Below are 14,424 nucleotides of genomic sequence, written 5' to 3'. Positions count from 1 at the left end.
CTCCCCTCCGCACCGCTTCCCACTGCCAACTTCATTCTTTATGTGAAAAATTCTCGAAAAACTTTGTGACACTAAATTTAGAATTAAAATGTGATGAATACTCGAAAGAAGTAACAATTCACGCCCTCCTTATGGGAATACCTGTTATTGATTGGCTGGAATGCGTTTCCATCAGCATCATCTTCTCAAGGTCGAGTCTTGCCATTGTAGTCATTGATCTCTCTCAATTGCTGTTCATTTCAGTTCATTGTAGGTTGTTGTTCTCACAGTTCTTTTAATATCATTTATTAATTTATTTCTAAGTCTTCCTCTTTCACCTTTTCCCATTATTTCCCCTCCATTGTATTTTCCAGGAAGTTGATTTGTCTGAGAACATGACCAACAAATTTAATTTCCCTTTTCTCCATCTCTTTTATTAGATTCCTTTTCTCTTTAATTCCTCTCTATGCTTCTAAGTTTCTTTCCTTTCCGCCCATATTGTTCTTGATATTCTTCTCCAAATCCACATTTCCATTGCTTACAACCGAGCCTTTTCCCTCTTCCCCAATGTCCATGTTTTGCATCCATATAATGACACTCCAGATAATCGTTTTTGCAAAGGATTTTCTACTTTCCCAATTTCATCTGTTAGTTTCCTAGGAAACAAACGCATGTATTTTCATACTGTAAGTTATTTTCCAAGAATCCTTAAGCTGCAGACATCTGAATGACATTTTCCGCTTACCTCTACGAAGTAAATCTTGTGTATTTACGCTAATGTTTGAGGGGTTCGTACCGGAGATTTTAATGAAATGACGGTTGAGAAAACAGCTGGTGCTTCCGAGAGACAGCCACGTTCTGCATCGATACGCCAATTCCAAATCCCATAGAGAAAGGTAGAAAATTTGATTTTGAAAAAAATAAAAGGTATCAGACAGGCTTCGTCCGCTTGGTGCAAAAATTATTTGCGTGCACTCTGATAAATTAAAATTGCTTGGTTTAAAATTCTAGTCCCACATATCAGACTATGGATTCGGTATCGAATGCCACTATCAAGACCATTCGAGAATGGTAATCGATACCGTAACCATGGTAGCCTAAATAAAAGAAGTGTCGTAATTTATCAAACCCCTTTAATCTATCATAATCAATTGAGTTTTGGTCAGCTTTTTCCAGTCCGCTCTCAGCGCGACGCTCCTTGATAATATTGAACGCAATATTGAAATATTGCGTTCGAGTGAATTTCTGCAAAGCGGGGCGTTTTTTTCGATTCCACGAAGTTACGACAAGTGCTGATTTATTTTAGGAATATCATATACCCTCCCCCTATTCGGAAGAGGACTGCTGGAGGCCCTGCTCCAGAGGCTTTACTTAAGAGAGAGAGAGAGAGAGCCTTTTTTTTACCTTGCCTTGAGTTTGTGGAACCAGCACGCCCGGTGTTCGTCGAAGCGGGCACAGTTTGTGGGCAGTCATGGCAACGTGCCCAATTCGGTTGCCTGGCTGCCGGCGGAAGGCATGGAGATGAAATGTTTGCTCCGGCCTCGCTCAGAACAGTAATCCTCCCAAAGAAATTCCTTTAGGCACTCCACGTTACATTTCTTTTGATCAGGAAAATTCTGTTAGGTATTTCCTAACATTTTATAAGTACCTGTAGTGCAAATGCGCTCTTGTCCTGAATATGACATAAGTCTTCATTTCTGATATTATCTTCGATAAATTAATTTCTCCACCAATTTATATCTAGTGTTAAATAATACCCTACCAGCCGCGGCAAGGTCGTTTGGCGGGGTTGGTGGTCCAGCCATTTTTCCCCAGCACAATCCCCTCCGCAGGAATAATATAGTTACATCAACGGCTGGAGCAAAGTTAATCACACGAAGGAAGGCGCTTACATGCAACCGAATTCAATAACTGGATACGCATACTCAAATCATGCGTGAAAACTGTTAAAATGTTTGGTCTCTTAAATAAAAAAATGACATGCAGGATATTGACAAAACGCATACACGACTAATTCTAATTATCTCCGAGGAGATTGCTGTCATATCTATTGTGCTCTCTAATGAAGGTACGAGGAAAAAACGAGGTTTACATCCGTTCCACTATCTCCCTCTTCCTGATTTTACGTTGATGATCTGATCTGCCACAGTAAGTCGGGGTTTTTAATATATCTTTAACATCCTCAGATAAGTAACCTGCATCAAATTTACGCAGTATATTGGACCTGTATTTAAGCCTTTAATTCAACTAGTGCCTCCCACTCTAATTCTTCCAATAGTGTCTTGACACTGCTATCTTGTTCATAACAAATTTTCACAAACCTAGCTGCTCTTCGTTGCTCTCGATCTAGATCCAAATTTAAGTCTACTTCATGAGGATCCCATACACTTGCAGCATCGGTGGAACCTAAATAATGTGAAAAAAAACAAAGATCCCTAAGCCTCTCATTACAATTCCCAAGTATCCTGTTCATAAATACTAACTTTTTACTTTCTATTCCGCAAATATCACAAGAGTGTCATCCCCAGGACATATCCTTAGTTTTCGTTACCCCCAAGTACGAGTGTTTGACGGATTATACGTGAGTCATGTTAATTCCCCGTATAGTATAGCCTTTTCGGGTGAAATACCTTTCCTACAAAAATTTATCGAGACACATATTCAAATTTAATTCTAACTCGCATGTCTTGCACCACTTTTCGATTTCATTACGGTATAATACGGCAGTGCAAATAATTCATCTGGGCTGAACGGGCTTTTTCAATCTTTAGAAATTTCAAAAATACGCAAAACGTATTTCGTACTTTTCCACAGACTTTGTTCTAAGATACAACGCGTTTCACCAAATTTCGGCATCATCAGGCATAAATTTCATTAGCATACGTACCGCACTGGAATAAATACGCTTAGGACATGGGGGAAGGGGGTGAATATGGATGGGGGATGAGGGAGGGTGGGGGCGATCAGGGTTGTTTTTTCGTCTTTTGGTGAGACCTACCCTGATCACCCCCACCCTTCCATGCCCCTCCACCCCACCTCTATATTACGTCATAGCCATGGCACCACCGCCTCTTCCCCCACCTTCAACATCCCACCCTTCCTCACCCCTTAACAATAACCATCACCTCCAATCTGTCCTAAGAGTACTCTTAATACTCCAGTGCTGCATGCAAGTGAAATTTGCACCTGATTATGCCGCAAGTAATATGGATATCGATACTTTTACGAAGTGAAGGCTGGAACCGTATTTTTTAGTACCCTACAAGCCAACGCTAGGATTTGTGGCAGGGGGCGAATACACACCAGACTAATATTGACCCGAATATTTTTACCCCTACCACAGCGGCTGGCATGGTTGGGCCATGTAAAAAGGATGGAAAATGACAGAATGCCCAAATTGATACTTAATAGAAAGATGGAAGGGTTCCAAGGACCAAGGAAGAGATGGCTACAGGACGTGGAGGATGATTTGAAGGCATTGGGAGTTACAAGATGGAAAGAAAAAGCAAGAACAAAAAGTGAATAGAGGCATATCATAGAGGAAGCCAAGGCCCAACTACCAGGCTGTAGAGCTGCAGATGATGAGATGATTTTTACCCCTACCGCGACCGGACAATGTTATTCTGATCCTTTATCGTTCGTGGGAAAAAATGACATCTAAAATCTGTCTGTTCGAAATAATAATAATTTAATATGATATGATTCACAGGGGATTTGACGATATGTGTCAATTCCTTTACCTCATGAAGATCTGGCACCAAAAAATCGCACAGTATGGATGAAGCAGAGGGTATTCAATGGCGTCGCCCGGGAAAACACCGAGACTCTACGGTCAAGCTCAGCCCAGCGCTTCATAGTACACATCGACAATCACGACCCCTCTAACCAATACACGACTTTGAAATTTGAACCGATTTCACACCCTCCTTATTACCCCAATCTTGAGCCTTGCGATTTTTATTTTTTTCCTTAACTCAAGAGACACCTCAAGGGTAATCACTATACCTCGGACGATGAGGCTAAGGCAGATGTCAAGTCCTGGATTCGATAAAAGTCGAGTTAGTAAACTAGAAATACTCTCCATACTTCCGCTTCTCAAAATACACTGAATGAATGTAACGAACTCAAACCTCCGCATGCGTGTTGAGGGGGAATGTTACTTCCACATGCCACCAGGAGTGCTTCTGAAGGTCATTTTTCTTGTGATCTACAAGCATGTGTGCTTTATTTTTCAGCCTATCCTCGTGCAATGCCTGTCATTTTTATCGTATCGCTAAATATTTCCTATGATCCGGAACCTGAAGAAGTCTTCTTCATGACGTCCTTGCAATTACTTGAATGCATGTTTTTATCTGAATTTATGTCAATCCCGCCTCGCTGAGACCATACTTTCTCCTCATCAAATCGCGGCGCGGCTTGGCTGCCCGATCGCTTTGCAAGTCGTCGGGTCTTCTTCCGATTGGAATCCGAAGCGGTAAGTCGGGAGACTTGGGCGTGATCACCTCCCTCCAATGGCACACGCGTGCGTGCACGTGAGATGCGACTCTCGTGAATATATTCAGGGCCGCCCACTTAATCCTCCGCGGCCTTAAATAAAATAGGCGCTTTTCTTTTAGGATTCCGGGAGACCCTTTTTGAGACCCGAGGTACGCTTTAAATTGAACCCCTTTCCCTTCTCGTTATGAATTCAGGCCTCGGAAACTCTGACGAAGCGAGGTGGTCCCCAGCCTAGTCGGATGGATATTCCCCCGTCCACCTCCCACCCCCTCCTTCGCCTGAAAAACCCTCCCTACTCACCCCACCCCCGACTCTCCATTCATCCACCCCGCTCTCTTAAATAATAATTAGTAAATGAATAAAAAAACTCATCTTCCCGAAATATCCACTTTCTCTGGCATTTCTAAGCCGTCCACTCTGGACATCCAATAACCCCCCCCCCACTCTGCACCATATCTCTTGCACCCCCGGTTCTGCGAATGACGACACAAAATTAAGCCATACGGTGGCTTAAGCGTTAAGGAAAAAATTAGTATGTTTGCATCTTTTTTTAAATGTTTTCTGAAAATAATGGCATTTAGGATAGGTAGACAGATAGATAAATGGATGATGAGGTATTTATTTGGTCGAAATTGAGACCTAGTGGTCCCTTCTTTCATTTAATCCATCGTCGTATACATACTAAATTAGGCATAAAATTCATAATTACATGCACATACACACATAAATACGTATAGATAAACACAAATTCATTATGCACAGATTTGCACATCGAAAAGGAAAGTAAAAAAATATATATGTATATACATCCATATACGAATGCATACATATGCATACATCTATAAACTAAGAATACACCTACACACATATTCAAAATAACATTGAATAAAGAGAACAATAAAAGAAGAAAAGTCTAAGCAAAGAATGAGGTTTGTGGGCAAAGCTAGGGAGAGCGTGGTATTGCTCACCTAGTAAAAACCCACGAAGGATCAAGCTTTTTATATCATTATGAACGGGAAGAATTGATTTATAAATCAACTCACCGAAAGCTGCCTATAGCTTACCTTATCCGATCATTTAACTGTATAGTCTCCATTTCACCTCCTTCCAAATTTCGGAATTAAGGCTAATTTGAACTTAAAGACTGCGGAAATCGTTTAAAAAAAATCTCATGTAACGTCTCGCATTTCCTCGTGACCCATGGTCGAGAGCGCCTTTATTCCTGTATCGAACAGTCCCTTGATCCTTTAATTGTGTGATTTTATCACCTAAAGCCTATGTATAGGAATAAAATATTTTATCTTTTTATCGAAAAAAATAGCAGTGACACAAAAAATGTCCAAAGTTCTTTTATTAGTCATTTCTAAATCCCAAATTTTTAATCACATCCCTACCCTAAGGTGTGCGAAACAAAAAGTGATTAGAATTGTTTAGATAGAACTTTCGACTTGTCTCTGCTCTTTTGTACAGGAGAGGGTAAGTGAATGATGATTGCATGAAAGGAAAGCATATCTTGATAAAAATGTTCTCTGCATTGGGCAAGTTGTTATTAAAAGAATAAAAGTAAAGCCAAAAGGGAAACACATCATATTATTTTTCAAGTGTATCTAGAAAGGATATGCACACACAATCATGGAATGCAATGATATCAAACATGTATAGGTCGCTTAGAGCATGAATGTGAAATTCGGGAAATAGATGCCAGAACTAGCCAACTCAAGGACTCCTACTTCCCACGGACAATACGGGATAGCAACTGCAGGGTTATAGACAGCAAAAATTCCACTTGCCACCCTCAGTGTCTAAAGAATAATTAGTTCTATTTAAATGCATGCTCTTTCACTATCCTCGTGTGGTTTGTTGAAAAAACTCATTCTTTCTGCATGACCGCATTAGAATGCCATTATAGAATGAAGTGCTCTTAACAATATTGCTTGCTCTGCTTTTCCTGTTTTTTTTTATATTCCCCTTCCATCCCTCGTCTCTCTCTTTTGGGGGGGGGGCATCCCGCTACCTGCAGCGTTGGGTCACATTCCCTACCTGTGTCCTTTGGGGAGGAGACCATTGTATGTTGGATGCCCATGTGTTGCGGAATTTCGCCTTCTTAGCTGTCAAATTCTAGGTTATCTGTTATTGGATAAATTTTTACCACATTCTAAGGTGAAAGCATATTTTAGTTGATAGTTTTATGTATCTGCATGCGTGTAAGTTAAAAAGGATTTTCCATGAATATATACGCTACTGTGGGTGTAGGTGTGCCTAAATATATTGGTTTGGCATTTGGTTTGATTTTCTTCAACGGATGGTGACCTAACAACCCCCCGCCACACGCCCTTTCGAAATCTATTACGTAGATGTAGATATAAATTAGTAGTAGTGATTTTAGGGAAGGCGATCGACAGCTAAGGCTATTTGCGCCATTACGGATGGATGGGAAAGTAGGAAGGGCGGAGAGCGTCGGTACTCTTAACGAAAGGCGCCAAAGGGTCACACAGTTGAACGTCCCATCCGACGGACGGCGTACTCACTCAAAGTACTTTCCACAAAGCAACTCAAGTAGGGATGGGGATACCACTAAAAATTATCTGCCGTCTCCAGGATTCGAACCCGGGCTCTCTCGGTTCCCATGATGTTTATTAGTCGATGGAAGAGATTATTTAAGGTCTTCTTCCCAATGATACTTTTGGCGAAGAACAATTGAAACAAAACACTTCCATTTAACGATTCCCGTTTGGGGGAAATAGAACGTATCCACGAGTGAATTGATACCTCAGTGCTAATCGTTACTTAAAGTAAGCTTTTAAGATAGTGACTGGGAAAATGTGAATAGCTTCACGACCATGGGGCACGTCGGCGAGCAGGGAAAAAGACAATCTTCTCGGCCTAAGGCTGAACGAAGAGTCCTTTTACCCTCATTTGACGCACGTTAACGCTGGGGCAGAAAAGTTAAAGGCATCAATAATTTCTTGATTTTCTTGTGTGGAAGTCAGACATTTTTTGTGGAAGATGATGGCATGCCCGGAACAGGGATCGAATGGGGATGAAGGGGAGCCTTTTGCCGAGTGCTCTGGGAAAATTAATCGTCCGACAACAGTCAACAAATGTCTGAAAACTAAAGAGGAGGGGACGTGCTGCCCATTGATTGGCTGTGTTTTCCGTTCTTGAGTACGGCCCGAAAAGAATCACGGGTTGACCTTGCTTTTTTAAATGTTCACCGAAATTTTTTTACTTTTAAAATTCCGCTTCTGAGACTCATCTAGCGTCGAGAAGTGGAGTGGAGTTTTTTTTTTAAAGAAAGATCAAATACTAATGCTACGAGGATTGATCTTCAAAAAGTCTGTATACCTGCGGACATTTTCGACACATTTTCGCCTGGAAGATCAGAAAGCGTGAAAATAGATTCTTTTAAATCGTAACGCGATTTGTGGCAACGCTAATCGCGAAAAGAATCCGTGACCTTTGGAAAGAGATGTGGCATTTGACGACTTTGAAAAAAACTTATATACTTTTTTTCGATTTTTTGTTTATTTCTCGTACTAATATTATTTCCGACATGTTAATGTTGTTTTATAAGGCTAGTTCAACAAAAATGCAGGTTTGGCCTTATTTGGTGTTGTTTTATTATTATTACTCATTATGATTATATAAACCTCATTGTAATCAGGCAATTGTCCTGGTGACGACGGTCAAGTCTGGTCAACGGTCACTCTTACAATGCACATACATACATACACAATAAGAACAGATGTGAGACAAAATGCTCTTATATACAATGACACTTTAAGATTACCAATCAAACCTTTATCCATCAAACAAACGTTAGATTCACACCATACCCACAACGCTCCGTCCATCGCCGCACTCCGTCCTTAATCACGCGCCGTTAACACATCATTCAATTTTTCAATGCAACTTCTCACGCCGTCCACATCACGCACAGAACAATATTTTCATAAGTTCATTAGTATAATAATCACTGATCAAAGAAGTTTATCACCCAGTGGCTGCTATACACTTATTCTTAAAACTCATAAAATTGGATGGAAAAGACTCAAACAAACCTCGAGGCAGCTGGTTCCATTCAAAAATAGTCCTGTTTAAAAAAAGAATATTTTTTTCTTATTTGTTTTTTGCGTTCTTATTTTAATTTTAAAACTATGGGCGTGTTTTCCCTTTAAATTAGGCTTTTCTATCTCTTTCCATAAATCTTCCCACGCTTCGTCATTTTTAACTATTCTATACATCGCGCCTAACCTACTCCTTTTTCTTCTATTTTTCAAACTCTCCCATTTCAGTATATCCAACATTTCCGTGGTACTATCTGTTCTTTTGTACCTTCCGAGTACATATAATGCTGCCTTTCTTTTTAATGGTCCGGCTTGGTCTCATAGGTCGCACAGGTTATGATTTGGTCCTGCTCTGATTTTCTTTGCACCTGTCGACGACTTCAAGCTTTTTGGTTTAAGTAAGGCGATACCCTCCGCAAGTTTGTTTTCAATTCTCTGTCCTCCGTGACATGTAGGATTGTAAATCTTCGGAAAAGAGAGCAAGGGAGGTGAATTTTCTTTCGAAATGTGCGGAATTTTCACGTTAATCCCCTCCTCTCAATAATGGAAGTTTATCTACTCCTCCTTGTAGTCACAACGGCACGTGCCAAATACGCGCGGATAAACCGAATTTCGGCAAGGATGAGAAAGGCCGAGCAGATATTTTTGAGCTCTACTTTCGTTGTTTATTCATATTTACTTTTTGTTCCGATGCGAGTATTAAACACGTATACGAGGGTTGCTATTTATATTTTCAGCCTAATAATGAAAAGACTGCTTCGTGCACGAATCACTTTTGTCGGATTTGGCTTGTCTTATAAGACCCATTCAGTGGATTGCTCTTTTGCTTCGGGCTCATACGCATAGATCCAAGATTCGTCACCTGTGTAAATGTTATTCTACACAGCTTTTGATGCACCACGATTGTATTTCTGGAGCATTTCTTTGCACCAATTGACGCGAGCATCTTTTTGAGCTTTCGTCAAATTATGTGGGATCCAACGCGAATTTTTTTTCACAGCAAAATGTTCATGCAATATCTTATTGATGCTCGTCATACTAATCTCCAAAGATGCCTCAATCTCACGATTAGTCACTTGACGATCTCCCTTTACTATTTCTTGTACAGCATCAATGTTTTCTGGCACGACAACTGATTTTGGACGACCTTCACGACTTTCGCAGCTGAGCGAATGGCGGCCATGATGGAATTCGTTGTACCAGCGTTTCACAGTGGCAAAAGGATGGAGCTTCATCGCCAAAAGTGGAAATAAGTTGATTGATGCACTCCATTCTTGATAATCCACGTCGAAAATCCTAAAAAATTATCGCACGAAGGTGTTCACGAGTTAACTCCATTTTTTCGCAGAGACAAAATTTTTGAGTCACTGTAAACAACACAAGTTATGGTCAAACGACAAAATGATCTGAAGATATTTCGCGTTAAAAGAGTCAAAATTTCAGATGGAAACGTCAGATGGCGCCTAAAGCGCTTAGTGTTGTCAAGGCTCAAGATATAAATAGCAACCCTAGTAGAAATACCTCCGAGATTTAACCCTGAGGCTAAATGCGAATGATTTTAGTTTGTATTCATCCATAATCACGTAACTCAAACGGTCACAGTTCAAAAAGACCTAGTTGTCAGTCATCTTTGACATTTAACATCTGTAACGACTTCTCTTTCGTCAGCATATCGGAAGTATTTTCTCAAGAGCTAAGTGGACTTAATTTATCGATACGGCGAAGAATTTTAACTTGCCAGCCCTCCGTAGTTTTTTCTTTGATTCTGTTCCTCCTCCTGCCCTTGAATGCTGTTCCCAAATTTGGGTCACTGCTCCACCCACTTCCTCAAACTACCGTGAGTGGACGATGAATTTCTTCCTCTCCATCATCCGCCAACGTCATTTAAAACACCGTAAACATCTCTATAGACTATACGTATCAGCTCTTCCCTTTGCATTTCCTTCCTTAACGATCGTGAATGACATCGTAGGAAGTGTTTCGTAATAAAAGTCGTCGCTAGTAATTATAGGTCGTCTAAACTTCTTTCCCTATTCGAGTACCTTTGCGTATGACACGGTTGAATGACCTCTTTAACTGCGTCGCCTCTCCCCCCTCCAATAAAAAAAAGCTCATTAATCTTTAGACTTCCATCAACCCGTATAATGCAATGATGAAACGCCTCCCTGACTTGGACCCATAGAAAAAAAACCCTTGATGACGTCCATTTCGACCTTGCTCTTTCTCCTTCTTGATTTTCTTCGGACCTCCTTCTTGATTTTTTTCGGACCTCCTTCTTTACTACTCATTTTGTCTCCCCCATTTATGTGTCCAGGCTTGTCCAATAAATACGCGAACTGGTGCAATCTGGCGGCTATGACTCGGACTATAGTCCCACCCACTAGTGCCAGAGACACAAGGAGCCGTCTGTGCTTGGCGGATCGTCGAGCTGCGCGTATGGTGCCAGTTATTATAGTTTCTTTTGTCCTTGTTTTCACTGTTGGCCGAAATTGGAGATTGATGAAATCACGGAACAGCGAATCAACATAATTTTTTTTGGTTAAGTGCGGTAAAGCCTATCAAAACATTACTGAAATTCCAAAGAAACTGCGGGAGATGCCGCAACAGTAAATTTCAGAGTTTAAGAGGACGCCTCGGTAGCTTAAGTGGCTAAAGCACTCGACCGGATATTGAGGGATCTGGGTTCGAATCCCAGTCAAGGCGAATGATTTTTACACTCTGAAACTGTTGCATTGGAATTACTGAAATGTTGACAACTGTTTACGGTGATAATGCTTTGAAGAAAATATATCTGTTTTCAAGTGGATCAAGCCTTTTAAAGATGGCCGACAAGACGTCACGGATGATGCAAGGCCGGGACGACCTTCAACCACCTGTGTTTGACGACAACATTGATCGTGAGCGGTCCCTTGTCCTTACCCATCGTCGAAAAACTGTCCGAATGATAGCCGATGAACTGAATTTTGGAAAATCAACAGCTATTTTAACCGAACATGATGGATGGATCCTTCACCATAACAATGCACCTGCACATTCAGCATTGATTGTTCGCCAGTTTCTGGCAAAAAATTCAATCACCATCCTTGATCATTCTCCTTATTCGCCAGATCTCGGCTGTAGGAAGCTCCGATGTAGGATAGGTGACCGACAGCTGAGGTCATTTCCGCTATTAGGGATGAAAGGGTTAGCAGGAAAGGTGGTTCTGGCGTCGGGTATTAACCTACTCTTAACGAAAGGGGCCATGGGGTGAAACAATAAAATCTTCCTTCTGACGGATGGCGTACCCACTAAAAATGCTACCCACTTACCACCTCATTTAGGGAATGGAATAGAACCGCGAAATCTTGCCAAGGTCGGTATTCGAACCCTGGCACTCTCGGTGGGAAGCCAATACGTTAGCCACCGCACCATCCCGTTCCCAATGCTCATAAGGTCCTCCGTCGATTTTTTTTCTATCTCTGGAATGTTGGCAAATCTTTCTCCTTTGAGCGGGTTTTTTGGTTTGGGGAATAAAAAAAGTAACACGGGGCCAGGTCTGGTGAGTAGGGTGGGTGGGGAAGCACAGAGGTCTTGTTCTGGCTGAAAACGTCTAGAGTTCTAAGAGGCATGCGCAGGCACACGAGTTCTGAAAGACGAATGACATGCGCATGACACAGATTCCAGCGCCTCTTTGGGCTTTCTGGAAGGCGTCGACGGGAACATCGTTCAGGTACCTCGTCACGGCCACTCTGACGTTTTCCAGGGTTCCAAAATGGTTGCCTCTCCAGCTCCTTATTATTCTTGGGAGAACACTCTCGGTGGCGTGTCGCGTATTTCAATGATTAGGCAAGGCACAAGTAGGTTAATACGAGGGTAGGCTGAAAAGTAATGCACACATGCTTGTGGGCCACAAAGAAAAACAAATAGCAAAATCGGGAAAAATGACGTTGAAGTACAAATCTTAAGTTTCGAAATCATATATTCATTTTTCAACATAGTCACCATTAAGGCTAGCACATTTCTCCCAACGTGTCACAAGTTTTCTCATTCCGTCATTGAAAAACTCTTCCGACTTTTCTCGAATCCAGGACTTGACAGCTGTCTTCACCTCATCGTCCGAGGTGTAATGATTAGCCTTGAGGTGCCCCTTGAGTTGAGGAAAAAATAAAAATCGCAAATAGCAAGATCAGTTCAAATTTTAGGATACGTAGATCCTCTCCAGTTGCGCGCGAGCTGTGTGGACGAGCGTTGTCAAGTTGCAAGATTATTTGCGCCAGGCTACTTTTAAGACTACAAACTCGACCAATTTGTTTTGCAATACGCTTTTGAGTGATTTCCCGGTCATTTTAAATGAAATCTTTAAACGAGTTTGCGATGTTTATCGTCTGTGGCAGTATCGGACGTCCGCTGTTTTTTCATCAACAATTATGGCTTTTCCAGGCTCGCAACCACGTAATTTGACTACCAATCGATTTACAGTAGACCTATCAACAGCATCGTCACCATAAACAGCCTTTAAACGACGATGTATGTCAGTAAGAGTCACTTTTTCAGCGCGCTGTTATACTCGCTTTGACGTAGCACTAATACACGTCTCCATACTTCTCAAAATACACTGGATGAATGTAACGACCTCAAACCTGCGCATGGGTGTTGAGGGGGAATGTTACTTCTACATGCCAACAGGAGTGCTTCTGAAGGTCATTTTGTTTGTGGTCTACAAGCATGTGCTGCATTGGCTTTCAGCTTACCCTCGTACACTAGAGTATTGTCGACGCAATTTTTATTAATTCTTTTCATTTCATGTCTATTCGCGTAACGGAATGAATGTTTCTTGAATCATCGCCGACCTCCATCATCGTTCCCTTGACCCACGAGCTCCTACCGGCAAGAGGACGTGAATTTTTAAGGCATCCAAGTGGCACAATGTAGATCACCACAACTTCGCTCTTGTTTTACGAAGTCGAACACGTACCAAAACATATACCCACACCGTCTTTTCCAGTTCAGAGACAAAAGTCTGCGGGATAAAAGAACAAGACTCCCTACTCGCGTCCCTTCTCCTCAAAGGCGATCCCCTTTGCCGGTTTTACGCGATTCGAGAGTTTGCTGATTTTTTTCCCGCGTTTCTTTTGTTCTCTTTGCTTGCCGAGACTGTGAGATTCGATCCCCGCGTGACCCTGTTTCCCAGTTTTGCCGCCCAGGTGGAGCGCGCGCGGCCGTTTAAAGAGGAGCAATCGATTGGCCGATGTGCCGCCGCCGCTTCAGGGCGTTTAAGGACGTCGACCTTCACTAGAACGACTTGGTTAGTTCCACAAGCCCTACCTCCCTCCCTCCCCCTCCAACCCCTCTCCAACAACTCCCCCCCCCTCATTATCGACCACGCGCCGTGCGTGCGAATGTACAACTCGCAGCGGAAACCAGAGTCGGAGGGGCTCGGGCGAATGTTTTCCTCCGCGGGGAGGCTTTTATGGTCGTCGTCTCCGATGGAACTCGGATGTTTTCGACGACTCGATCTTTTGGAACGTCATTTGTTTTTGACAAATTTGGCAATTCTTTAACCTTTCACCTTTGCCCACGCTGCGTGAAACCTACAATGCACATACGTATTCAAAGAATATCCAAAATACATAACATTAATCCAATCCAGGATCAATGATGAACATCTCCATCAATACACGTGTTTTAGCATCCCTTTGTTTTTGGAATTATCTCCGTACTCAGTTCTAGGAAAGAAAATTTGAGAGACCCCCCCCCCCTCTGACTCTTCGATATTCAAGGCCTAATACTCTTCGATAGTGTGTAGTAGTAGTATTTAGGGGAGGCGACCGACAGCTGAGGTCATTTGCGCCATTAGGAATGGACAGGAAAGGATGAAGGGTGGAGAGAAACCCGGTATCGG

This window comes from Hetaerina americana, unplaced genomic scaffold (genome assembly GCF_022747635.1).
Source record: "Hetaerina americana unplaced genomic scaffold, ioHetAmer1.1.p SCAF_46, whole genome shotgun sequence".
NCBI classification, from domain to species: Eukaryota; Metazoa; Arthropoda; class Insecta; order Odonata; family Calopterygidae; genus Hetaerina; species Hetaerina americana.
The sequence above is the reverse complement of the archived record's forward strand: the minus strand, read 5'-3'. Positions refer to the sequence as shown.